Below are 26,486 nucleotides of genomic sequence, written 5' to 3' on the forward strand. Positions count from 1 at the left end.
CTCACCTCTCTTTCCCTTCTGCACCTAGGAGAGTACCTGAAATACAGTCAGTGTTCAATCCCTTTGGCTGCATTGATTTCTACAATCAATTTGCCCAAAGATTTAAATGAATTCTCTGTGGTTTGCTTTGATTTGAACTATTTGATTTGGGGGTGAATTGAGATAAAGTCAGAGACTAAGACTGAGGGGAAACAGAGATTTCCCAAACCTAATAGCTTATAGACACAAGTTGTTAAGCAGTAGACTTTTAAGTCAGAAACACAAGAATTTCAATTTTATCTCCACCACCAAGTACTTGTGTGATGTTAAATTACTGGAATTCTCTTAGTCTCAGTGGTTTCTATATTTTAAATTGGGGTAGTAATAGTGGCTACTTTATAGTGTAAAATTCAGTAAGATTATCCATCGATTTGATTGTGATTATTACCATATTATTCCATCATTTGAAAGATTAGATCTCTTCAAGTGCTGTGGCAATATAAAATGATATAATTGGATCTATATCTATCTAGGTTGGATCTCTACAACATCTATGTCTGTACGAATGATAATTTTTGAGCATAAAGTTTATCTCATTTTAGTCTCAACATTCTCAGGTATATTTTTTAGACATATTTATTGCATGTGGGGTTTTGTGGGTTTAAAAAACAATAAGCCAACATCCATTTATTTCTGAAGGTGACTATTCGTTGTTTAATTAGTACAGATATCTCTGAGAAAAGCTGATATGAAAAATTATGTCTTTTCTTCACTGACTCACGTGAAACACATTCTTGAGTTAGTACATTACAGCACTTTTCGATTTCCTTGTTACTTGTTACGATGTTGGCACTTAGCTCATGGTTAACACAAAGTACTGATCACCATCAGAAATAACAATAACAGGGCTTCCCTGGTGGTGCAGTGGTTGAGAGTCTGCCTGCCGATGCGGGGGGCGCGGGTTCGTGCCCCTGTCCGGGAAGATCCCACCACATGTCGTGGAGCGGCTAGGCCCATGAGCCGTGGCTGCTGAGCCTGCACGTCCGGAGCCTGTGCTCCACAACAGGAGAAGCCACAACAGTGAGAGGCCCGCATACCGCAAAAAAAAAAAATTTGTTAAAATTGTGGAATTAATGACTGCCACCCATTAGCTCTCTGCAACAGTGCAACCTCACAGGTTGCTCTGGATTCAGATACCCAATTTTGGTAAAAATCTCTTTTCCATGGTAATTTCACTAAACAATAGCTACAAAGTTTTCCTCCCCTTTCTCTTCGTTGCCTACAATGAGTCCACTTGCCAGAACCAATAGACTGACTTCAAGTAGAATTTTATATTAGTAATCATGTCTTATCACTTATACTCTAGTACATTAGACTCTAGAAGGAAGATGATGTCCCTAGATTATACCAGTTCTCTCTACTGAGGAGAAGATTAGAAACTATGTTTGCCTATTTTTTTATAGACTTCAAGAAATACCTTGGGACTTGACTGCAAGATTTTCCTCTAGGACAAAGGCTCTTTCTCATCCTCCTAGGACAAGCTATGTTCTATGCATTTCATTCACGAATTTGCCTCTCAAGCTGATGTTCACCAGATTAAGTTTGTAGGAATTCCTGCTCATTTTAATAAAAGGTATGTAATAATAACATAATTCTTAATAAGTTATTGATACTTGAGATGACTCACTCTTGCTCAACATAGATTAAAGCTAGAACATCCCATTCCATCCACGCCATAATTTGATACCTGTGCAAAGGTAAGTTAATGCTTTGTGATCCTGAAGTCCATGTGACTGACAGGATTACTGCCCCATTTCTCCCTTGTCATGAACTTTACAGAATAAGACTAAGAACGTTCTTATCGCCAAAGACAGCTATGCAATCCCATACAATCTTCCTTTTTTTTTTTTTTTTTTTTTTTTTTTTGCACTTACCAACACCATGTTGCTACATTTGGATGGGAACAGTATTCTGTAGTTTGTCACGTATGCACTGGTAGGAACCAAACTGACTACCATTCTCTTAAGGAACCTGAGCCAGTGCTGGGACCAACCCCGTACCCTGTGGGAGCATCTTGTTTGTAGGCTCAATCCTTCAGCACGTGAGTTGTTCAACGTGGAGCTGGGGCCACACTTCCCGGCACAGACTGTGCTGAGACACGACCTCCTCCCTGGAGGTCTGGAGACTCTGGCTGAGCAAGCCGGCAGAGGTGGAGGAGAACAAGGCTCTTCTGTGAGACACCTGCACGGGTGAGGCCTCTGCCGGGTCCTCAGGCAGGGAAAGGCAGCTCTCGGCTGGAGACGGGCTTTCCTGGAATTCTGCCGCGGAGGCCTCTGGCTTTTGTAGTGTCTGAGTGGGACTGGGCTCCTGTGAGCCTCTTGTTTCCATTTGCCAAGACATCCAAAGGCTGTCCATCCCACAATCCTTAATCCGATCATGATCAGTGGCCTATCCCATGCAAGGACCGCAGCTACCACGTAGCCAAGCACCTCACCGTCTTGTGCTTTATCCTGACTTTGCCACAGAAGCATCCTTAGAAATCGTTGTGCTGCTCCGTCTGGAAGGTACCACCACCTACTTACCACCAGCGACGGGCTCTTCATCGCTGCTGGAAGCGGAACAGCTCAGACCCACAATCCTCCTTTGAGGTCTGCTTTCCAGGGTCACACAGTGTTTTAGCCTGGGTTCCCCAGAAACCAGAGCCAGAGCAAAGGCTTCCTCACTCTCCTAAGTCCTTTAGGGCCGCAGTCCCAGGGAACAGGAGTGAGGGAAGCAGCAGTGAGGTGGGGCAGAAGCGTGCATTACCCAGCGGCCCCTGCTTGGCGTGGTCACTACTTAGCTTTGCTGGACCATCTCCTGGAGAGATGGAGAAAGGGCCTCCTCCAAGCTGTCTGTCTGGGGTAAGAAGAGAAGAGAATCTGACCAGCTCCAGTCAACCATTTGTCAGCTGTGACATGAATTCCCCGGCACTTTGGGGCCGCGTGTGCATTGGTGGCCCATCTCATGCCTCTGCATCAACCAAGAATCCTAGAGGCAAGGAGTGTGAGTGCCTCAGAGGCCACTCGGGGCCACTTGCTGCTGGACACCAGTGGGGGACGAGGAAGGCCGTGGAGCAAAAGGGCAGGTGGGCGGGGACCCGGGTGTGCGTGGAGGGGGTGATGGGGTCGGTGCGGACGTCCTCGACGTCCCTCTGACATGCGCGCTGCTGGGCACGGGGCCTAGGTCCGGAGCGCATGCCCATATGCTCTTCAGTAAGCCGGTTCATACATAGGCGATTATGGGAAGGAGGCCAGGAAGTAACAAATGCCTCATTTGAAGGCAACCCACCCCGCTTTTCTTTTTCTATCGCAGACAGTCATTGGGCTCAGGCCCCACACTTTCCTCAGACTCTTAGAGCTGATGAGAGACACCGGGGCCGCCGGGGGATGTTTCCTGCGCGTCCCACGCTCTCAGCAATAAAGTGTGTAAGTTGTCTGCGACTTTGGCACGAGGGAGAATGGCCACCTTCGTATTGCAGGAGCCGGTAATCTAATTTGCGCGGCCAAAGAATGGTCTCTGTGATCTAATTCTCAATCTACTACAGGATTGAGATGAAGACCAAATCATCTTAGAGGATCTAATAACCTCGTTTCGATCGATCGGTTTCTGAGGCGGTATCCTCTGGTTGCGACTTTTCAGATAAGTAAAGAAAATGAGGTTGAAGGCAGAATGCGTCTTTCTAAAATGTGGCTTTGCACGCAGCCTGCTCTGGCCCGGGGCAGCTGGGCGACCTCTCCTGGGGGTGTTTGGGGCCCGTGCAGGGCCAGTTACTGTACTCAGCCAAGGCCACCGCTCAGCGGCTCTATGGAGAAAACGCCGCGGTTTCTCCCATTGACTGCCTGAAATAAAATAATCTATGAAGCATGAACAAGTCTAAATGAAATAATAATATCCTTAGCAGTGAAAAACGGGTTGGTAATACAGTAATTGAGCAGATTTACTGCCGTCTCCTTGAGCTAGCCCGCTGAAACAGCCGGCGATTTTATTTAATCTCATATCAGAGGAATTACTGGCTGGTAATCCATTGTTAAACATCATTTAGAATGATGGATGAAAATGTCAGCTTTTCCAACATAATCAATTCATATCTCATTAGCACATATTCTTTATGATTCTCATAATGGGACCTGCAGGGGTCTCCAGGGGAAGATGGAGACCTCAGCTGTTGTCGAAATGAGATGAGATATACTGTAGCTTATGAGTTAATAACTGCATATAAAAAAATACTTCTCCGCACTATTGATTGTTCTCCCCATTTTACGAATGAATCGAGTGACTGGGCCGCCAGGTGCTGTGTGTGGCTGTGGATCGTGTGTCCAGCAGTACCATCACCGATGCTTTGGAGGGCTAATAAAGTAGCTCGAATATTTTCCAACGGAAGATTTGCTCAAACTATTTTTTAAATGATAAAATGATTTAGGAGAAGTTTCCCCTACGCTAGGAAAGCCAGCCCTTGAATGTCAAGTACAAGAACCCCTGTGTGGCTGCTGCTAAGGATGGGGCCCTTGCTTTCCCCTCACCACCTATGAAGATAAATCGACATATTCCTGAAGCTCCAGCCCAGTTGTTTTTTAAGGGTACTCTCTACCCTGTGCTGCCTCCAACACCAACGAAAAGCAAACCTTGATTCATGGACTTCATGTCTCTGATGGCGCCTCGGTAATCACGGTTACCGTGTCAACTGCGGCCTCAATTAAAGTACATTTGAGAATCATTTTATGCTTCAGCTCATAAACATCAATAAAGGAAAATGAGTAATAAATGACTGTCTAGAGTACAAAGGACCAGCTCATATTTCAGATGAAAATGAAGACAAAATGTAGCTTTTATTTGCCTGTGGAATTCCCATTAACTGCATCACTGACAAGAAAGAGCTGGATCAATAGCTGGCCGGCCGCAGAAAACCGTTTCTGGCTGTTCAGCGGCCGGTGCAAAAGGAAAACTGTCATATTGTGATCTTTATCAGGTAATCTTCATTACACTGGACCAATGATATATGTATATGCCGGTCAGCTAGGGGCACTTCTAATTCGTGGTCCTATTTGTGGTGTGAGTGCAGAGGGGTCACAAATTATTTGTTTACGGTGATGAAAAATCTTCAATGTTCATTCCTTTTATTCTTTTTATAGGTAATCCATATCTGGGAACTTTCTCTCAAGGACTCCTTTATTCACTCAGGATTTTTAAGAAAGTATTATATCAAAGGTTACCTTCCTATCTCCTCCGACGGAAGAAGAACCCGGCAGGACGGTGCTGGGCTTGATAGAGCAATTTGTAAGCTCCTTCCCCAGGCTCTTGAAAAGAATTCTGCTTTCTTTGTGAGTTGCTGTTCTCTCTTCAGTCGCACAGGAAGTGCTGCTAGCAACCCACTAGGACTAGAAACGGACACCTCCTATGGCATGCAAATACGGCGGAACTTGTTCCTTTTGCATTGTGTGCCTGCAAGAAAAAAAAGAAAAAGAAAAAAGAAGAGGGTGAGAATTAAGATCAGCCATTTCAGGAAGCACCCTTCCACCTGAAAGCCAAGCTAATGTGAAAGAATCCGATGTTGTTTATCAACAGGGGTTCAGTTAAATGGCGTCCGAGGAGGCACCCGGTAGAAGGATAAGTTAAAGAGGAGAACGGGTGGGGAAAAGAGACACAACATTCCCTAGGAGACAGGATGGAAGGTGGGAACAGCGTTACTAACTGTTACATAGAGAGCAATTCTAACGTTTCCCCTTGATGGAAACCTTTGATCCTGATGGATCCTGATGTGCTTTTCAAATGTCATTACATCCTTAAGAATCTTTTCAAGGGAAATTGAACTGGATGACCCCTTGTTTGGGTTTCTCACCAGTGTGGATTTCATGAATTCAATGGAGTAACCTATCAGGTCCTATAGACCCATCTCAAGGACGTTTGCATGTCTGCCTTTTTTATTCCTTGAGATTACTTCTTTTCAGTATATAAATGCCTCTGTTACACACATACCTCCTCTCTTCTTTTTCTTTTTTTTTTTTAAGCACCAACGGCTAAATTGCATCCTACTGGACTAATATAAATTTGACACCACTGTCACATTTCTCCTGCAACGTAAAATGTATTCATTTCCTCTTGAATGTGAAACTCTGCAAGTTAGGAATGTAGAGGAGAGAATAGCTTAAAATGTGATTTATATAAGAAATATAGTAGATGGTCTTTTAAATTATGTATTTACTAAGTGATTTGCCAACAAAGGATCCTATCGTGGAATGTCTAGAAGGTTTTCTTCTTTTCATACCTAGCACTTTGGCCCAGCAGTCTTTTTCATTTTTCAGATGTCAGTGATGTAAGAACAGTGGTAGGTGTGAGGTTGGGGTTCATTGTCACTTCCTCTGTGTTATCAGGGAAGTGATTCTCTAACAAAGGCAGTTTAATCAGTTTTCAAACATAGTTTCTGGAACATCAAAAGACCCACAAGAATGACTCTCATGGCTTTTCTTGGATTTTTCTTTCAGGAAAAGGAATCATTACATAAAGCTTCTGGCAATCAGACCCGCATATCCCACCTGCCATATGAATTATTTCAGAACCCAAGAGAACTACATGCAGAACTAGAACAGAACAGCCAAATGGACATGTGGGTTTTAAAGGTTCTCTCACTCTTTGCCATTCATGCATCTACCCCACACTCATAAGATAAATGAATAAATCTAATCACCACTCTGAGATTCAAATGGGCCCTTGGAGAATTTACGTGGCTTATTTTCTCCATCATTGTTTTTAGGAAAGACACTTCTCAGTCAGGTTAATACTCAACAGTTAAAACATTTGACTGCCAAAAGAAGTCAATGAAACCAAAGAAAAAAGCAATTGAGGCCCCTCGTACATTGCTGGTAGAAATGTAGAATTGTAGAATGGTGCCGCTACTTTGAAAGACAGTTTGGCAGTTTCTCAAAACATTAAACACAGAGTTACCATGTGACCCAGCCATTCCACTCCTACGTATCTACCCAAGAGAAATGAAAACATAAGTTCACACAAAACCTTGTACACCAATATTCATAGCAGCATTATTTGTAATGGTCTCAAAGTAGAAACCCAAATGTCCATCCACTAATGAATGGATAAACAAAATGTGGTTTCTCTATACAATGGAATATCTTTCCAACAATAGAAAGGGATGAAGTACTGATACGTGTTACAATGTGGATGAACCTTGAAAACATTACGCTAAGTGAGAAAAACCAGACAAAACCACACACGGTGTGTTGCCTTTACATGTAATGTCCAGAATAGGCAAATGCTAAAGACAGAAAGTAGACTAGTGGTTGCCTGGGACAGTGAGGAGGGGAGAGCGGAGAGCGATAATTAACAGATAAAGTGGTTTCTTGTTGGGGGTGGCAGGAGGTGATGACGGTGTTCTGGAATTAGACAGTGGCAATGACTGCAAAACTCTGAATATACTGACAACCCCCGAAATGCACACTCTAAATGGGTGAATTTTAGGCTATATGAACTATATCTCAATAAAGCAATAAATTCAAAAAACCAAGGACAAAATCAAACACTTTAGTGGCATAAACAGGTGTAACATCAATGAGCATCGCTACCGTTTAGCGCTGGCACAGGTGACTCCCAGTTTCTTTTCTATCACAGCTCCACGTATCATAGGGGAAATGTCCTTGTGGCCCCAGAATTCAGGATTCACAGTTAGTCAGTCAGCTGGTCAATCTGTCAGCCAACAGGTAATAGCCATTGGGCGCCCCCCGAGCATGTGTTGTAAAGATAGGAATTCACAAGACAGGACGTATCAGTGACTGATTATGATGAGGCTATGCAGTTAATAGAGAGTAGAAAACAGGTAGACAGAAGTCACACAACCTCAACCCCTTCCTTGTTGGGAAAAGCACAACTTCATGGAAATCCAAAGCAAAGCCTTTTTAGGGAAGGTTGGGTGGGGTCCCCTGAGGAAGGAAAAAAATCGAGGCTGGCATGGGTAGAAAAACCCGGGTCCTAGAGTCCACGTTGGGTAGATAAAAACCCTCCACTGAACTCTCTGAATCTAATTAAACTAACTTTCATTCATGTTATTTCAGTAAATGAACACCTGATCAGCATCTGCTCTGGGAAGAGCCCTGTGCCCAATACGATGAGAAGAAAGCTGGTTTAGACTGAGCCTTGTAGCAGTCCATGATGTGGCCCAGACTCCAAAATGTGTGCGAGCGCGCAGAAAGCAGCCTCCCAGTTCTGGACTGGAACTGTATCTGTGCCCCTTATTGGTTGCGTCAATAAGATTTAGTGACTCACCCTCTGTGAGCGCTGATTTTCTCATTATTTACAAAGTGGAGCTAATGTTATCTATCCCACTTATCCCTGTAGAATCGGTCTCATGGTCAAATGAGATAATGAATAAGGATTAATTTTACTGGAGAAACAAAATATGCAGTCAGAAGCATTTTCTTTGGCTTCTGGTGATAAAATGGCTTTCAGGAGTGTGATAAGAGGTGTGATCTGTACGCGAAAGATGGCAAGAGTTTTCTAGCTAAAGACTATTCTATGCACAGAAGAGGTGTCAGTCTGTTTGGGCTACTGTAACGAAATACCATAAACTGGGCAGCTCATCGTCGACTGCCTCATGGTTCTGGAGGCTGGGAAGTCCAAGATCAAGGCGCCAGAAGAGTCGGTGTTGGTGAGAGCCTGCTTCCTGGTTTGTGGACGACCCCCTTTTTTGCTCTGAGGTTCCTTTATCAGAGCACTAATTCCATCCACAGGGCTTCTCCCTCATGACCTGAAGGCACCAGCTCCAACGCCGCCACACTGAGGATGAATGAACATGAAGTTTGGGGGACACGAGCGCGCAGAGCCGAGCAGGAGGGTGGGGGCGGCACAAGCAAAAGTAAAATAAAGGAAGGTACATGGAGTGTTTTCAGTGGATTAGGCAGCTTTGCTCTGAAACAACCAAATTTCAGCAGCATGCATTTCTCAGCCTTCATTGCACGCTCACTCATCCAACAGCCAGCTAGGGTGGCTCCCTTCCCGAGTCTGACCCTGGACCCAGTGTTTAGACGGGGTGGCAGTGGCTGCTCGAGACTTGACTTCTCATCGCAAAAGCAGAAGTTCAAAGAAGGCAGCCCAACCGCGGAGACACATTGCAAACCTCTGCTTGTGCATCTAAATCTGCCAGCGCCCAAGGGGCCAAAGCAAGTCACACGACTCAGCCTGAAATGCATTCTGCCGCCACAGGACCAAGGCAATCACACTGGCACACACAATACGTTAGAAAGGAGTAAAGAATTAGGAACAACTGTTCTACCTACTGCAGCTGCCTTGGCCAGGGGAACGGTAAGCGTACTGTCCATAAGCTATTGTAGCGTAAAAGCCAATATTGAAAAATCTCCAGTGACTGAATAATGAAAACAGGATTTGGTGAAAAGTGAGTCGATGAAGATTTTCACATAGGAGCTGGCTTTAGGGGAGGGGACGAATTAAAACTGAACGACTTCCTGGATTCCACTAAAACAGGTGGCCAGGGCTTCCCTGGTGGCGCAGCAGTCGAGAGTCCGCCTGCCGATGCGGGGGACGCGGGTTCGTGCCCCGGTCCGGGAGGATCCCACGTGCCGCGGAGCGGCTGGGCCCGTGAGCCGTGGCCGCTGAGCCTGCGCGTCCGGAGCCTGTGCTCCGCAATGGGAGAGGCCACAACAGTGAGAGGCCTGCGTACCACAAAAAAAAAACAAAACAAACAAAACAAAACAAAAAAAACAGGTGTCCAGCCATCCTGGGATATCTAGTTTCTCCAACTTCCCAGGAGAGCGTATCTCTCTTTGCTACATAACCCGGACCGCAGGCTGGGTATCCTTACCTCACTCAACTGCACTTTCACGTTATTTGAACCTGTCCTTGGACCCACCCGGGTGGTCCCTAGAGCACTAACCCAGTTTAATCCATTATCAACGTGGGGATTCCTGACACAGCCCACAGCTAGCCAGGAGGAAGCCCCCAGGTAAGAACAGGCCACCTCACTGGCCAGCTGTCCTGCGCGCGTCCAGCGCCCCCCACAGTCCAGATCACGTGGATTGGTCCTGCGGCTCTCCAGCCTCACGTCTTTGCCCATTTCACGTTCACTTCACATTGCAACAGCCTTAATTAACCTCTTTGTAATTTCTTGACACCCCAGGATCTCTTCACTTCCCTGCGTATCATTTGGATACTGTGAGGGCACCTCTCCACCTGTACTACCTTCCCCGCCATCTCCCATCCTCCCGTGACTGAGTCACAGTCTTCCTTTCGGATGGGGCACCATCTCCACCTCTTTCACGCAGGTTTCCAGCTGGAAGCGTTGCCATCCCTGGGCTTCTCATGGACTAGACGGTATCCACATCCCATCTCACCTGCCCACGCCCTGAAGAGGCGGTGAGTTCTCTGAATAGTATCACTTGCGAGCATCAGAAGTACCATTCTTGCGTGGTTGGTGCGGTCATTAGTGAGGAAAGCGAAGCGGATTAAAATGCAGCCTGAAGGCAAACATGGTAGAAGTAGTGGAATGACCCTGGCCCGGGCAGGCTGCAGCGTGAATAAAACCGCAGACGTGCCAGGTGGAGGGCACCTAACACTCCGTGAGCCACGGGTCGGCGGCGGGGGGAGAGGTCATGCACCCTGGCCTCCAGCACACTGCCTGCACTGAGCAAGTGCTTGGAAAAGCCGGCGTGTTTCCCCCCTTTCCTGGCGCTATCTTTCACAAACTACCCAGAACCGTGGTAGAAATATGTCTCCCTTCCTGAAACAGAAGACTTTTCTTCAGTTAGTTTTGGGGCTCACGTAGTTTTGGGGAGCCTTCAGTTAGATTACCTGAGAATGGGGAACGCAGACAGACCTGAGCCGACGAAAACCGAAATTGAAACCAAAAAACAACAAACCTAACTCAAAAATGAAGACTTAAGCGGGAGCTAATTTTATGAGAATATATAGTAAAATGATATTGAATCTCATGAAACAATAAAACAATAAATGGGTGTGCATACGTGTGAATTTAATAAAAGAGTTCACAAAATTTATCAGATGCCCTGCGTCCACTTTAATTTCACTACTAAAGCCAGAATATGTTTCTAGATAGAGATCGAGATCTAGACCTAGATCTAGAAATGTACATAGATATACTGAGATATGGATTCAGATAGAGATATAGATATACAGATATAACATATAGGAGTTGTCTTGGATCAAATCTGTATGTTTACAGAAGTATTCCTATCTAATTTCCGATGATTAAAATACTAAGAAATGACAAGGGAAAAAGATAAGAGGGCTTAAAACAAGGGTTTTACAAAGGTACAGCCAATGAGAACTTTAAATGGAAACAAACTTCGGTGAAGCAGAAAACAGATTTAGCTGGGGTCTTGTGTCCTATGTTATGTTTAACAGACCCTATGTGGATCACCCTTAAGTCTGTTCCTCTGTTGCATGACCAAATGGACAGTTCAGGTCATCATTTTTTTTTTTTTAATTTACACCTCTACAAAGAAGAAAGAAAACGCTCATTTTCTCTGCTAAAGGAGCCCCTGGTGGGAAGTTCCAGCCTAGGCAGGAACGTGATTGATTTCCTGATGCACCCCCGGGAGGCGTACCGGGGAGCCCAGCATGGCCTCCACTGTTGCGGAAGAAGAAGCCGCGTTGCTTTCCTTTTCTGGCTGCTATAAACCCAATGGCTCTACCCGGCAAGGAAACAAATTGCGTGTGCTATTTTAATTCTGCAGAGTACTTAACTTAGAATAGTCAGTAATATTCTCACTTTTCGTTTAAGTAGAAGACCCAGGTCTTTAATGCTTACTCCCAGTTCGGAAACAGATTTCCAGTAGTGAACACCAAAATGGACTCAGCATGGGCTGGGTTCCCTGATGTCGACCACAAGACAGTCATCAGCATGGAATCTCAAGGGCTCGTTCAGAGCAAATGACGCCGTGTTTAAGAGGCTAATTACAAGAAGAGCAAACAAATCTTGTCCAAGTTATTCTACTAAGTCAAATGTGAAGGAAGAACAAAGCTTTCAGAAGCTCTGGAATTTGGATCTCAAGGGCAGACACACTAGTGACCAATGCCGACGTGCAGGGCCAAAGATTTCCGAGGGTACGAAGACTGAGACCCAGTCAGAGGTCAGCAGTAGTGCTGAAGGTGGTAACAAGCCAAACCACGCATTTCAGCTGCTGAGAGAGTAACATAACATTATTCTTATCCATATCCAACTAGAGTAGCTGTCTATCCCTTCGTTTTTTCAAGAGATCAGCATAGTTTCCATGGCCAAAACTAATAAAGAAACCTCATTAACTAATGATGTACATATATATTTCTATCTGTTTCTATCTTTCAAAATCAGAAGTAAATTTAAGAGGATTTCCTTTCCTTTTCTTTTTTTTTTTTGGCCGTGCCATGTGGCTTGCAGGATCTTAGTTCTCCCATCAGGGACTGAACCTCTGCCCCTTGCAGTGGAAGCATGCTTCCTAACCACTGGACTTCCAGAGAATTCCCGAGGACTTTCTTTATATAGAAACCTAAGACGTAACCTAGTTCTGGAAACAAAAGAGGCACCCGATAGCATAGCTCTTGAATGAATGATTGAAAAAGTAAGAAAATGGGGACTTCTTAAGAAAACACACTCAAAAAAATCTATATTCTCAGATTCAAATAAATACGGAGAATCGACCTGCTGGTCATGGTTTTCAATTCCGTGAATGGCAATTGCACGCTTATTATGTGCAAGGCTCCACACCATCTTCCAGGACAACGCCTTCAGGGGGCCTCTGAAGAATTAATAGACAAGACACGACTTATATACAGATTGTTTACTTTGGAAAGTAGTACGAGACCCCAGGTAGCACTGGGAAGTGCAGAGGTAGAACATTCTCCTTGTTGCAGAAGGTTCTGTGGGACAGTGCTGATCTAGAGCTTCACCTTGGTAAAGGACGGGCCCACTGGCAGTGTATGTTGACAATGTCAGTTTCCCCAGAAAAGGTCAACAGCTGCATGATGAGTATTTGTGTAATAAAATAGAAAAGTCACCCTAACGCCTTAACCTATTAAGCGGCACTGGTTAATATAGATACACGTGCACTCACATATACGTGTACCGATAGAGAGAGATACACACACATCTGCACACACACATTGATTTAATTCCGTAAGTCTTTAGCAATTACAGTCGCGTAGAACCCAGCCTTTCACTCAAGCACAGAGGTCCAAGGGGCTGAGAGTTGACCCTGTAAAGCTCTTCGAGGTGGAGGAAACAGGAGGTGTTGGCCGCACCCACAGGCAAGCGACAAACGAACTAAGGCCACCGATAGCAGAGCCAACCTCCACAGCAGATGGAAGGAGAAAATACATACGTCAAGTAGAGCGTTTTCGGCGTCCCTTCATCCCATCTCTTCAGCATGGAAGGTTCAGGCCCAGGAGCAAAGATCTGTGAACAGCATCTGTCGGCGGAGGCTGTACGTAGCTCACTAGGGTCTGTGCTGGACAACGGGCCTCAGGCCTCAGAGGATCACCTGCCCTTGGCCTTTCCCATCACAAGGGGGCCGACTGCCCCAATGGCCCCAGGTCTAAGAGTCCATCGACCCGTTCCTGGACTCTGGGCAGAGTTCCCGTGGCCTTTTCCCCTCCCTCTGCCCGCGTATACCCTGTTCTTCTTCCTGTCGCAGCTCAGACGCAGCTCTCTCAGAGACACCTTCCCTCCTTTTCCATGCCTACGCCGCCCTCTCCCCTCGGAGGGACAGACCACCGCTGGCACCAGCACAGCGAGGGAGGGGCTTGCGTGCTCAGGTGTGCAGCCCCGCACAGACTGTCGGCTTCCCGGGGCAGGAGCCTCGATGCCCCTCTGTGCGCACGGCACATAGTAGGTGCTCACTAAACATTTGTTGTCGTACACTATATTATTATAGGGAAAGGCTTGGAGGTAAAAAGTGGTAAGCATTTTGTATTTCTCATTAATTCCAGCCGTCGGGTTTCTTTCTCTGCGCTCCAAATCCACTTGCACGGGCTGCTCCGTGTAAATGGCGCTGGGCCCCCTGACGAGCGGTCCTTCGGCAGCTGGCGCACGGCTCGGCCTCGTCCGTGGAGGCTGCTGGCGAGACACCGCAGGCACTGCCTTTTCCTGGTCCCGGCCCGCTGCTCCCTGCGGGCAGCGCGCGGTGGGCAGCAGCGCGGAACGCCGGCGGCTTCCCCTGGCCCCGCACAGAGGGAGCGCGGTGGTGGAGCGCCTCTGCGGAGACCCTTCCCCTGGACGGGCCCCTGTCCGGCCCTCGAGAGGGCGGGTTTCCCGCACGTTCTGGTAAATTTTCTGGAAGGTTCCACCAGCACAGCACCACTATACCTCCTTCCGATGTCTGGATGCAGCTGCCTCGGCCCTGGGGTTGTGGCTACTCCTGTGCCTGCCCTCTGCACATTCTCACAGTCCTCCGTTCTGAGGAAGAGGCGGTTTTGTTGATGCTGGTGGAATAAAAGGGTGGATGCCTTGCCATAAAGAAAGAGTGTCATGAGTTTTGCCCCAAACGCTACTGCCCTTTGCATCTGGACACACGGGCCGCCAGTGATGCAGGCAGGGGTCATGGGTTACAGACCTCATCCCAGGTATTCTGGAACTGGAGGCCAGGTGTATGCCAACCCTAGATGTAAACTACTTATTTCTGAAAGGATATTGCACTCTAAAATTTGTACTGCAGAAATGCATACACTTATTTTCATTTTTCAATTGACATTAGTCAAAACACGGCTGCTTTCTAAGGTCCTTAATGTACCGCAGTGGACATGAACTGTATCTTATAGGTATTCCATCTTTTATACGGAGAGCAACGAAGAGAGTTTTTTAAGCGACGTGGAAGCCATGCATTTAAGTGTACTTCGAGAAGCAACAGAGACTGACCACGAGGGGACTACTTTTGCTCCCTTTTCCCTACAAACCAGGTTGCTAGGTGAGGCTGACTGTAGGATGCGAAGCGCAAGAGGCAGCGCTAAATGCAATCTACATGCACAGAATAGTGACCTATGCCCTTATCAAAGCTCAGAAGGTCTAATTCTTGGTTGGGTATTTGCAATCAGGAATTCTGGCCTGCCTCGGGCATCTGGTTTACTCCCAGAGTTTTCCGGGGCTCTGATGGTTTTAGGTTTACATTACATTACCGAAAACTGGGGTCGTGGAGAGTGGGCACCTAGGGGCCAGGATGGGTGTCAGAGAAATGCTACCCACACGCCCGCTTATCTCACGGTGCCCGACAGACCCGCAAGTCACAACAGCATCCAAATCACCTCTCCCCAAAAGATGGGGATCGAAGTTAAACAATCAGAGTTAACCCATAATAATTTCAGTCTCGGGGTGTTACCTGAATCAGTGGAATAAGAAGCGAAATGCAGAGAAAGCTGTTGAATCGGCAGCTAGCAGTTAGCTAGATGAGGTATTATTTAGCTCATAATGTAAACACACATGCCCCGAGAAATGCCGCTGAGCGCTGGAGGTCCTGGTCCCTCATAAAAGCATGTGATGGCCCATCGTGATTAATTGTATCAGTTATTCTACAGGGGTTCCAGGAAAACTGAGGGAGAGGACTGTTAGTATCGATTGACGCTCTGAAATCTCCTGTCCATTGTTTACTGAAGCTGTCAATTATCATTGAACTTTTCATTTTGAGTTGAAATGGAAAATTAACAGAAATGAAGAAATTTTGTAGAACACGTTACTAATGAAGTAAAGATGACTGAGGTTTTTATGTCACTAACCTCCTGCACACTCATTGCTTATTTTATATGAACATATTTTTTTAAAGAATCAATGTTGCCAAAGCAATTATACTCCAATAAAGATGTTAAAAAAAAAAAAGAATCAATGTTGCCATTACCATTTCAGTTAATCAAAATTATCCCCCTTTGCCCCTTTTTATCAAATGAATAGAATAGAAACATTATGAATTTACCTATTTTCTTCAACTTCTAATTGCCTCTTTCACAGTTAAAATATTAATTACCATTAAGTGTTAATTAATATCCTAAGTTTTATCTCTCGGATTTCATAAGCCAGATTTTAAAATATCTATCGACAAAAAAATCCATGTAACTGTTTCAAATCTTTTAAAATGAAGTAAGCTTTTTAAAACAAAATGCATTTATTGGTCTCTAAATAGAAAATCCACAAAATGGGTGTTTTTCGGATAGGTAACATGAAGCAAAATCTCCTGTAGGATATATAATAATGATGGAAATCAATGTTAAAACATGTATAGCTCAGAAACGCCAAGACATAATACAGAAAAAAATGTAGGCAATCCAGAAACAGCGGATAATACCTAACCGTCAAGGCTGAGATTGGCATATATTTTAAGATCTGGGGGCGACCACGCCGCTTGCCTTGTACACGAGAAATTCTTCTGGTAGTTTTCAGTCTCGCAGAACACACCGTGACAAATGTAGATCAGAAGGGGATTAAATCGTTTGTACATAATCTACAAAGTGATGGGTCCACATGTGGGCAGTTATCAGTTTCAGGTCCTGAATTTGTGTTGATCACGACTGGGCCCTGAAAGGCGTTCATGGAAAAGAGGGCCACACTGGGATAGAAAAAGTAAACATGGCCCGGGTTTTCCAGCGGCCGTAAAATTTGCTTTTGAGACCTAATATCTGAAAAAACAAATCAAGGCTCTGTGATCGATAAATCGTGGTCTGGATGGGAGGGGGAGTCGGGGATGGCAGTGAGAGGACAGTGCCCGCCCCATCCGAGCCACCAGGGATGGAGGGAGATTGCGAAACCCTTTAGGAAACCCAAGTACCATGTAGAGTAAGTGCTTCACTTTTGCTCCATCCTATTTAGAAAGGTAAGAGGTCAAGAGGACAATTTGTAGTTGAAATCTCAGTTAAGAACCTTCTTATTTCCTATGCAAATTCACCAAAACCAAAGGACGATGCCTGTGTCTCTGAATCCTGGAACTTCTTTTATTTCATCATTGCTTGTTTTTCGTCAACACATTTTTTTTTTCATTGCCTACTGGGGCCAAAAGGAGTCAACAAAAAGAGCAATCTTATTCGCTGTAGAGGACTCCAGAGGAGTGTAATTTGCCTTATAAAACACGTCACTGTGCCCCAGATTTACAACAACTTGTGGTCTTTAAACATACTGTATATCACTCTCCTGACGGTCATGCAATTAAGGATCTGGACACAAGGAACAACACACTACCGACAAAATAGTTCTCAAAAGGGAATTTGGTGTGTCAGGAGAGATAACAATAATTTAGAATTCGGGTCAGCATGATTTTAATGCTAAGTACTTGTGAAGATTAAGCCCCTAAATGTCCTATCTTTGCATAAGATCTTTACTCTGGTCAACACAGGTAGGAAGGAAGGAAATAAAAAAGAAAACAGGAAAAGATTTAGTAAGGGAAAGAGAAGGAATACAGCAGGTTTAATAAAATATGATTGTTTAAACTATTTTATATATAATCGATGTTAACATTGCAATGTCAAGTACCTACAAAACAGAAAATCCCAGTGTGACACTACTTAAACTCTAGTCCACCCAATATTTTTGTAATCTGACTGAAACTTTAGAATTTTATCCAGATGCTGCATCAGATAAACAGAAAAATTAAAACTGCAATTGTTTAGTATTGTTACAAATGTTGCCTTTTTTTTTTTTAACTGAGCTAATCCAGGTATTTCTTCTTAAAAATGTAATGCAAAGTACTTAATAAAGAAAGTAAACTGCCTGTAACTATTTATATTTCCCATACGTTACAAATCTGAAAAGATTCTCATCCACATATTGGATATATTGTAGTACTTATCAAAAATATAATTTAAGTATTTTTTGTGAACTTATTTGATCATTATTTGTGTCTTTCAGTTTTCAATTGCACGAGTTCAGAGGCCATGTTTGTTTATTATTTTATCTCCAGCTTCTAACACAAGGACCAGAAAAGTGCAGGCACCCAATATAGACTTGTTGAATAAACAAATGGATAAGTGAATCTTTATATTCTTTCTCCAAATATTACAAAGTTCACGTTACCGTACTCCTCTTCCTTAATGCAATTGCATTATTAAAATGTATTATATTATACAATATATTCTGTTATGTGTATATATATATATATATATAATGTGTTATATACTGTGTGTATATAAATGTATATATATGCACATGGATTTGTATGGATATATTTACATCAAAGTATATATACTATACACAGAGTATATTCTATAAAAGTGTGCATATGCATATCATGATAGACATATATATGCATATATGTGTATATAACCTGTTATATATTGTACATACCTGGATACATACTATATTATTCTCATTATGTAAACATGACTGATTTTTATTTATATATTCTTTACTTACTTTTTACACAGGCTAACAAATATGCATTTGCAGGGCTTCCCTGGTGGCGCAGTGGTTGAGAATCCGCCTGCCGATGTAGGAGACACAGGTTCGTGCCCCGGTCCAGGAAGATCCCACATGCCGCGGAGCAACTAAGCCCGTGAGCCATGGCTGCTAGGCCTGCGCGTCCGGAGCCTGTGCTCCGCAACGGGAGAGGCCACAACAGTGAGAGGCCCGCGTACAGCAAAAAAAAAAAAAAAAAACAAATATGCATTTGCAAATCTCACAGGTATAGGAGTAGTCATGTAGCCAAAAGAGTATGAAAAACTGTCAAGCATCGTTGTTATATATTATTAAAACCAATAATTATTATAACCAGTAATTATTATAATAATTATTATAACCAATAATTTTGTTCTTCAGGCCACTCAAGATGGAAGTCATTCACATGGCAGTTGACACGTGCAAACAATCCAAATGAATCGGAGAATTCTGCAGCCCAGTGGTGACCGCCACAGCCAAAAGGACAATGCAAAGTTCATATGAAACGTAGAACATTTCAAAGCCACCTGTTTTTTCTCAAAACTGCTGCATCAGTTAACTCTGCGGTTAATGTGACTGCCTGTACTAATTGCTTAGCTCATCTAATTCCACCACACAGGGAGAGAACCACCAGGGTGGAAACAGCCAACTGGAGTCAAGGGCCACCTGAGCAAGGATTCCACAGTGTGGAGATGCTCCACCTAGCTACGGAGGCCGCCACCCTAGTGCCCCAGGTGAGAGCCTGACCGCTCACCTCCACTCCCCCCTTGTGTGTTTTGCCCCTTCCTGTCTGCTGACCACTGAGTCTAACAAGAGACTAAAGCAACAAGAACAGAAACGTCTCTGCCCTTGATCTGATCTTCTGCACACCTAACCGGCACTTTGTCCCTATGGCTAAAAGGGCTTGCATTTTGTGTGTGTGTGTGTGTGTGTGTGTGTGTGTGTGTGTGTGTGTGTGTGTGTTACGCGGGCCTCTCACCGTTGTGGCCTCTCCCGTTGTGGAGCACAGGCTCCGGACGCACAGGCGCAGCGGCCACGGCTCACGGGCCCAGCCGCCCCGCGGCATGTGGGATCTTCCCGGACCGGGGCACGAACCCGCGTTCCCTGCATCGGCAGGCGGACTCTCAACCACTGCGCCACCAGGGAAGCCCAAGGGCTTGCATTTTTATACAGTTCAATCCCATAAGAATTCACTTTAAGTCACTATCAAAATTATTTTGCTTAGTTATAAACCCCAGTAAGTGGATCGAGGACTTAGAATTTGTAAAAGTATTTTTTATAAAGAAGCTGACTCAAGATTCTTCTATTTTTTTCTTCAAATTATTTTATACTTTATATCATTTTCATGCTCAAAACATTATACTATCCCACGGAAACGCAAATTACTGTTCCTTTTCGAAGGAGCCAAACCTTATTCCCTTTTGACTGGAATTATATCTGGTTAACGTATGGTACCCAATATGTATTTTTGAAAGAAACAGTGAATCCATGAATAAGTGTCCCTTTCAGATGAAATCATTGAGACAGAGTTAAAATGCAAGATATTCTAGAGATCAAAAGACTGGGAAGATTTGGGACCTCTGGATCACTTTACTGCCATATAATGCCTCTCATTGTCATTAGGTTTATTCGGGACGAGACATTGTTTGAAGACGTTTGCTTTGAAGAATTTTCTGTTTCTCCATTCCCTTTCACCAAGAAACTGGAAAAGCAGATAACTGTATAGGAGCGGGAAGGAGGACGAAGGTGAGGGGTGCATGAGAGCTGCTGCAGGAAGATGCTGTGGCCCCGGTCCCACCAGCATCTCAGTACCTGCCTCTCAGGTGGTCTAGAGATGTGTTCTGAAAAGGAACTGAAATAGACTATGATGATCCGTCCTTATTATTACCCCCAGGCCACTTACGTGTCTTGTATGGCTCTCCTCATTGGATCAGTGAGTTTGCTTTAGGTGAAAAATAATTTCCATTTGGACTTAATTATTTATAATGGGCAGTTGTAACTGACACTGAGAAAAAATTTTTTGTGAAAATAAATATGTACAGTCAAAATATCCTCATAATATTGTACTGACTATTTTTGTAAGAACTATCTTGCCCTCGATTACATCTAAAGAACATAAATCGTACATTGAAGAAAATCCTGAGACATTTATTGTCAACTTATATCATGAAGCGTAGAATATCTTTAACCTAAGCCCTCTATTTCAACAGGCAACTTAAGCATTACAGTTTACATAATAAAACTTCACTTTTACTTGTAGGATGTGCATCTTTAAATTTTTATGAACATTTGTTTTATTCTTTAATATAGAACTAATTCCCAGACAATATATACTCTTCCTGTGAAGCAGCAAAATTGAGGTCGGGTATTTTCAAAATGCACACTCACTATTATTGAGACTCGATGTTGGTTACCTGACTTTCGTCCTCAGAATTACTAAATGATAAAGATGGGAGGGCTCCTATATTTTTATCCTGTTTGCACACCAATGAGGTGTTCAAAATACAAAAAAAAATAATCCATGAGTAAAAAGAGATGAAGATGAATAAAATTGTGATTTTTTTGTTAATAGCATAACTCATATGCTACACATTTATGTTCGTTATTAGGAATAAGACTCCTGAGTTAAATCATATTTTAGTGACTAAATTTATGTTATACAAGATACTATGGATTTAGTTCTGCACCGTTTTTACAGCACTGTCCTGTATGTACAAATGATGCTGTCTGAGAAATCCAAACTGACTTTCATTTCTGCCATTTCAAAAGGAAGTCACAGCCCAGCCTTCTCCATCGGTGCAACGCTGCCACCACATGGTAGAAATCACTACACAGAGTCAATACTGTGTTTTCAGAAAGACTAATTTCTCATATAAAGGGAATATTTAAAGTCCAAAGACACGGATGCACACAGCCACACCCGTCCACGCGTGCACTCGCTTTGTCTTCAGCTGAGAGAAGACCACAGGGGGGTGAGGGCGCCTTCCCTTGTATGTATCAGCTGTCACGGAAGGCAAAATTGAATAGGTTAAGTTACCTCTTGTCTATGCACATATAATGGTAACATATTCTTGAATGAAGCCAGTATAAGCCAAAATAGAGAAAACCTCAGTTGCTACAAAAATTGCAGTAGAAGAGATTTCTAGGGGAATTCAGTACTCAAGAGCTCTACCCTCCACTGCTTCAGGCAGAAACTTAGAACAGAAGCTGTGAGTCAAGATAACAATAGCAATAATACCCTTAATTAGGACAGAAATAAATTATTGCTTTAATGTAGAATATGCTTAGAAAATCATTTTAGCGATTTTCTTCATCAGCCACTGCCAAGTTAGTTAAAAAGTGCTTTGGGCTTGAAAAACTGTTAAGCCTAGGTATTTGAATTGTATCAGTAGTGCTGGAATCTTTTGTTTTTCAAAAGCTGGTTGCATTGTTCAAGACTCATCTGTGACTACAGATCAAATGACCCTGATTATTCTGTTTATATTCACAAAAGTAAAGATTTTAAAATAATACTTAACAACGAGGGACAATAATTTATGTTATTATGTAGAAAAGAGCCCCGAAACCTACTTTTAAAAAACAGTGATGCATTTTATTACTGAGCTGCTGTTCCCTCACGCTTTCGAATTTATTTCGGTAAAGAACTTTCAACTGTCTGTAGTCAAGAACCTTATTCATTAACTTTTTAAGTAGTGTGCAGTTAGTGACAAAGTTCAAAAACATATCAATTATTGATAACCTAGATTTGGGAGTCTTAAGAAATAAAATGGATGTAAATGGTATTCGGATAGAAAATATATCTTTCAGTGGCCATACAGATTTATGTAGAAATACATATATTTGTGCTAAAATATACCTTCTTAAGTGTGGGCTACATTTTTCAACATAAATATGTTTACTTTTCCAGTCAAAACTACAATATGCAAGGCATCAAAATCAATAGTAATATGTCTTTAAAATATCTTATATTTATATGTTGCAACACTATTCTTAAAACTTACAAAATAAGAATGTTCACCATATATTTGCATAATTATATGTCTATTTACTCTTACCTAAGAATTACTGAATTGTGTTGATAACTGGTATGTCTTTCAGTCTATTGGTAGTGACCAGATATTATAACTGTTCTACTGAAGCATCGGGTACGAAGGAAGCGTGCTCTTTTTCCAGGGTGGCACAGTGTCAATCAGGATGCGCCACACACGATTTTTCTGCAACAAAAAGCAACTACAAATCAAATTATTCTTAGCCTGAGACTTGATCTGTCCTTCAATCTAAATGTCCTTTTTCATGTGGATTTGAGTCAGCCCATAATGTTATTTTAATTTCGTTTTTCGTATGTAATACATGCTGCCGTCAGGTAAATGTACTTGTCGTGATCGAATTCAATAGATTGTAATGACCTTTTATCTTTATTGCAAAGCTTTAGATCATGGTAGGCAGAGCTGGCTTGAGCGGCTCCAGATTGGGAATTGGGTCTAATTGAAAGTTCTCACCAATCTTTCATGACAGCATTATTATCATCGTTGAATGCGCTCTTCCATTTGCCTTTCCCCTTTTAGAGCAATTTTTAGCCACTTCACTGGTGCCGGTGGGTGTGGAGGTGAAGGAAATGCCAAGATCTGAGTTTCTCACTGTAAAACAGGTACAAGGTAACCGAGCAGCCACCCTGAACCGGTTTCCCCTGACGGCGCCACTGTGAGACAGACTCACAGCCAGTCCCCAGGAAAGACTCAGTGGTGATGCTGCGGGAAGAGCTCGAGAGAAAACAAGTGATACTTTACAAAATGGTGACCAAAAGCAGCCAACAGGCTTGAGAACAAATACAAATATAACGACTGTATGACTTAGATTCCGAAAGAGCAACTGGTTTGTTTTGACATTTCTGATTCTAATTTTTAGTGGAGCATGCAGACTTCAGAATTAATAAATGGACAGTCACTGATATAATTATATTCCTGTGTATTTGTACATGTGTATGCCTATATTTATGGCTGGACTAGATGGCTTTTTAATGTAGGTAATATTTCTTTGATGTTTTTAAAGTAAAGTCTAAAAGAAACTGATCAAAATTTGTTATAAGTCTATCAGGGATCAGAAATATCTGTATAGTATATACCTATCATGGATTGCTAAATGTATATTCCAATAATTATGCTAAAATGGCTACTTTCTTTGTATTTACAAGTTAAAACACATGCTTTATCTTTATCAGGTTGAATTTCACTATTCCTGCATTTGGCTGCAATAACTATTTCTAAAAGCCCTGAGATGGTGTGCACTATTGTGAATAATTCATGCACCAACAAGGCAGAGATTTTAATTGATAGCGATGAGTGAACTTTCTAAATCTGCAAAACTGCAACAGGCTTAAGCTTCCAATCAACCGCCAGTGTCTATTTTCACACTCCAGCCTCTATTTAACAGAAAGCCAAATGCATCAGCCTACAGCTGCTGAGGCTGCAAGTGCCAAAAAGGGGCTTTTGTTCCACCTACAGTGTCTTAGGAGGGCCATTTTGTACCATCATTTCCAGAATGTTGTTTACATTTTCTGTTTGATATCCTTACAATAGGGAGGAAGCGTTGGCGTTTGACAGAAGGATACTCTGATGTCTGTCAGGTCCTTCTTGCTGGAGTTGGTATCTAGATGGAGTGGAGGGGGTCAGGGAGTCAAGGAGAGAACAATATCATGTTGATGTGACATACGCGCCTAAACAGCATGCTTGAAATTTAATAATGAACAGCAGATTATCAAGGAAAGTTCCCATACAGTGAGCTGTATGCTGGGAAAGCAGAGTGAGTGAGCCATGCTGCAGCCCACAGAGCTTTCTCGGGCAATAATTTGCCCTACATTTTAAAACTGTACTTCATAGTTCAGGTGTGCACACTTTTGAGTTTAAAATCCCATTCGTGGAAATTGGCAATCCCCTTTTACGGGATGAAGTTAATCTGATAAAATTATTAGTCTTGTAAAAATTATTAGACAAATGACAGAGCCCCGTAACATTTGAGGAAGTAATTTTCATATTACTTCCTTCATAATTTTAATTAAAAATTAAAAATAGTCTGGAATGAATAAACTTTAATTGAAAAAATATATATATAATATATGTACATATACATATAATTTTAAAAAAAAAAAAAAGCCAGAATGAGATCCCTAATGAGAAAAGAAAGTTTCATTCTTTTGCCCTTAAACCTGTTCAGGGAGTGATGTGTTCAGGAAACATGGATTATATTTTTATGATTCTTAATCTGAATTAAAGTATTTATGGATTTGGCAAATCACAGGGACCGTCAGTTAAGCAAGTTTCCTGCCAGCTCCAGGGCACGGCCCTCCTAGAAATGGAGGTGGAGGCTTCCGGAGAAGGTTTTCTGTTTTCCACATCGCTCACCATTTCTTTTGTGCTCCTACAACATGATCATCATCTAAAAGGATTCAAAGAAGTAAAGCACAGCCCCTCTCCGTTCAGACCACGGATGCGAAGAAGAGCGACAGAAAAGAAGACTGTCGCACACGTTGTGGCCACTTTGGCACTGCAGTTCCTCTAGGGTTAGTGTCGTGTGTAAATGAGTTCGGCGTCTGAGCAAAGGCCCTGCCGCCTCTCCCACTGCCTCAGGGTCCCTCGGGGGGCCCAGCACCTGCCCCATTTCTCATCCCCCCCATCACTCCCTCTGGGGGTCACTGCGGGGACTTCCCTCAGCTGGTGCCGGCCCCCTGGGCTCCGGGCACTCCCTGAAGGTGACACACACCCCGGCGGCTGCTCATAGGGTCATGGTCCGGGCAGCTCCCTCCTGGCTCCGGGTCTGGCCCGGCCAGGCCCGGAGGTGTTAGTGATGGACTCTCCCCACCTCCGCCCCTGACGCCCCTTCCCGTCTGCCCCCCGGATTCTTCCCTCAAGGCTTTCTTCACACTCACACCCACCCTCAAGGTCAAGGTCTGATGAGGCCGGGGTTGGGCCTTACGCGGGTTCAGGCCTCTCCCTGCTCACACTTCAGAAGGCGTCTGCCCGCAGCGAGTTGGGTTAGCCGTTCCCAGCTGCGGGCAGACCCCCCGCAACAGGCCCCCTAAGACCCCAGCCTTGACCTGTCCACCTGCTGGGTCCTAAACTGGACTGATGAGTGCACCGGCCCTCTCAAACTCAACACTTCCCCTCTCCGACCACAGCCCGAACGGATTCGTCCTATGGGCCGCTTCGCTGGGATCTCAAATTGCTCACTTCACCCAGCCTACCAGCCTCCTTATAGGTACATTTATTTGACTTTCTGAGATAAAGCGTATATCAGTGCTTTATACTCTAAAGCACTCCTGAAAAGTAATAGATTCTTCACCAATCCGATGCTGTAATCAACTACTTAAATGATGTTCCAGAGAATCCTGACTCTGGGGCCCACTTGACTTTTGTCCTGTTTGCTGAATCAATGCCCTAACAATCGGCCAGTGCTTAGCCTCTCACTTCTCCGTTCTAACCAGGACCACATGGCACTAAACACCGGCGGCTCCAAGCACCGTGCACAGCCGTCCCCTGATGCGTCTCTGCAGAAACTTCCAGCCCCGGGAAGCCTTCCTAGCTCCCCAGCTGCGAGGCCTCTTCCCGGTGCACAGTAGGTCTTGCTTCTCTGAACGGCGATCAGGAACTGATGTCCCCCCAAGCCCACTTCCTCGCTGGGAATCCGTCCACCACCCAGTTGGCCGGGAAGCCAGGCTGATTCCCCGCAATTATCCCAACTCCTGTCAAAGTAAATCCAGGAACCGCCCAGGCTGTTTCATCCTTCTATCAGCCTCATCGAAGAGCGATTGTCTTTATCAGGCTAAGAAACTCACAAACGTACTGTCTCCTTGGCGTGCTTTGCTCTTTCCTTAACTGAACGATGGTGAGTATCTCCATCTCCAAGTCACTCCTCACCTTTCTCACTTCGCGTTTGACTTCAAAGCTCTACATCTTCCAGACCAGACTGGTGGGGGAGAGGGCAGGACAGCGGAAATGCATTTCCTGTCCCCGCTGATCCTTGCTGCTACTGGGTACTCTCTCCTCTGACAAACAGTTGTCTTAGGCAACAGGGCCACGGCCACTGCTTTTATTTACACACCAGCCGACGATCC

The sequence above is a fragment of the Kogia breviceps genome, chromosome 15, assembly GCF_026419965.1.
Source record: "Kogia breviceps isolate mKogBre1 chromosome 15, mKogBre1 haplotype 1, whole genome shotgun sequence".
In the NCBI taxonomy this organism is placed as follows: Eukaryota; Metazoa; Chordata; class Mammalia; order Artiodactyla; family Physeteridae; genus Kogia; species Kogia breviceps.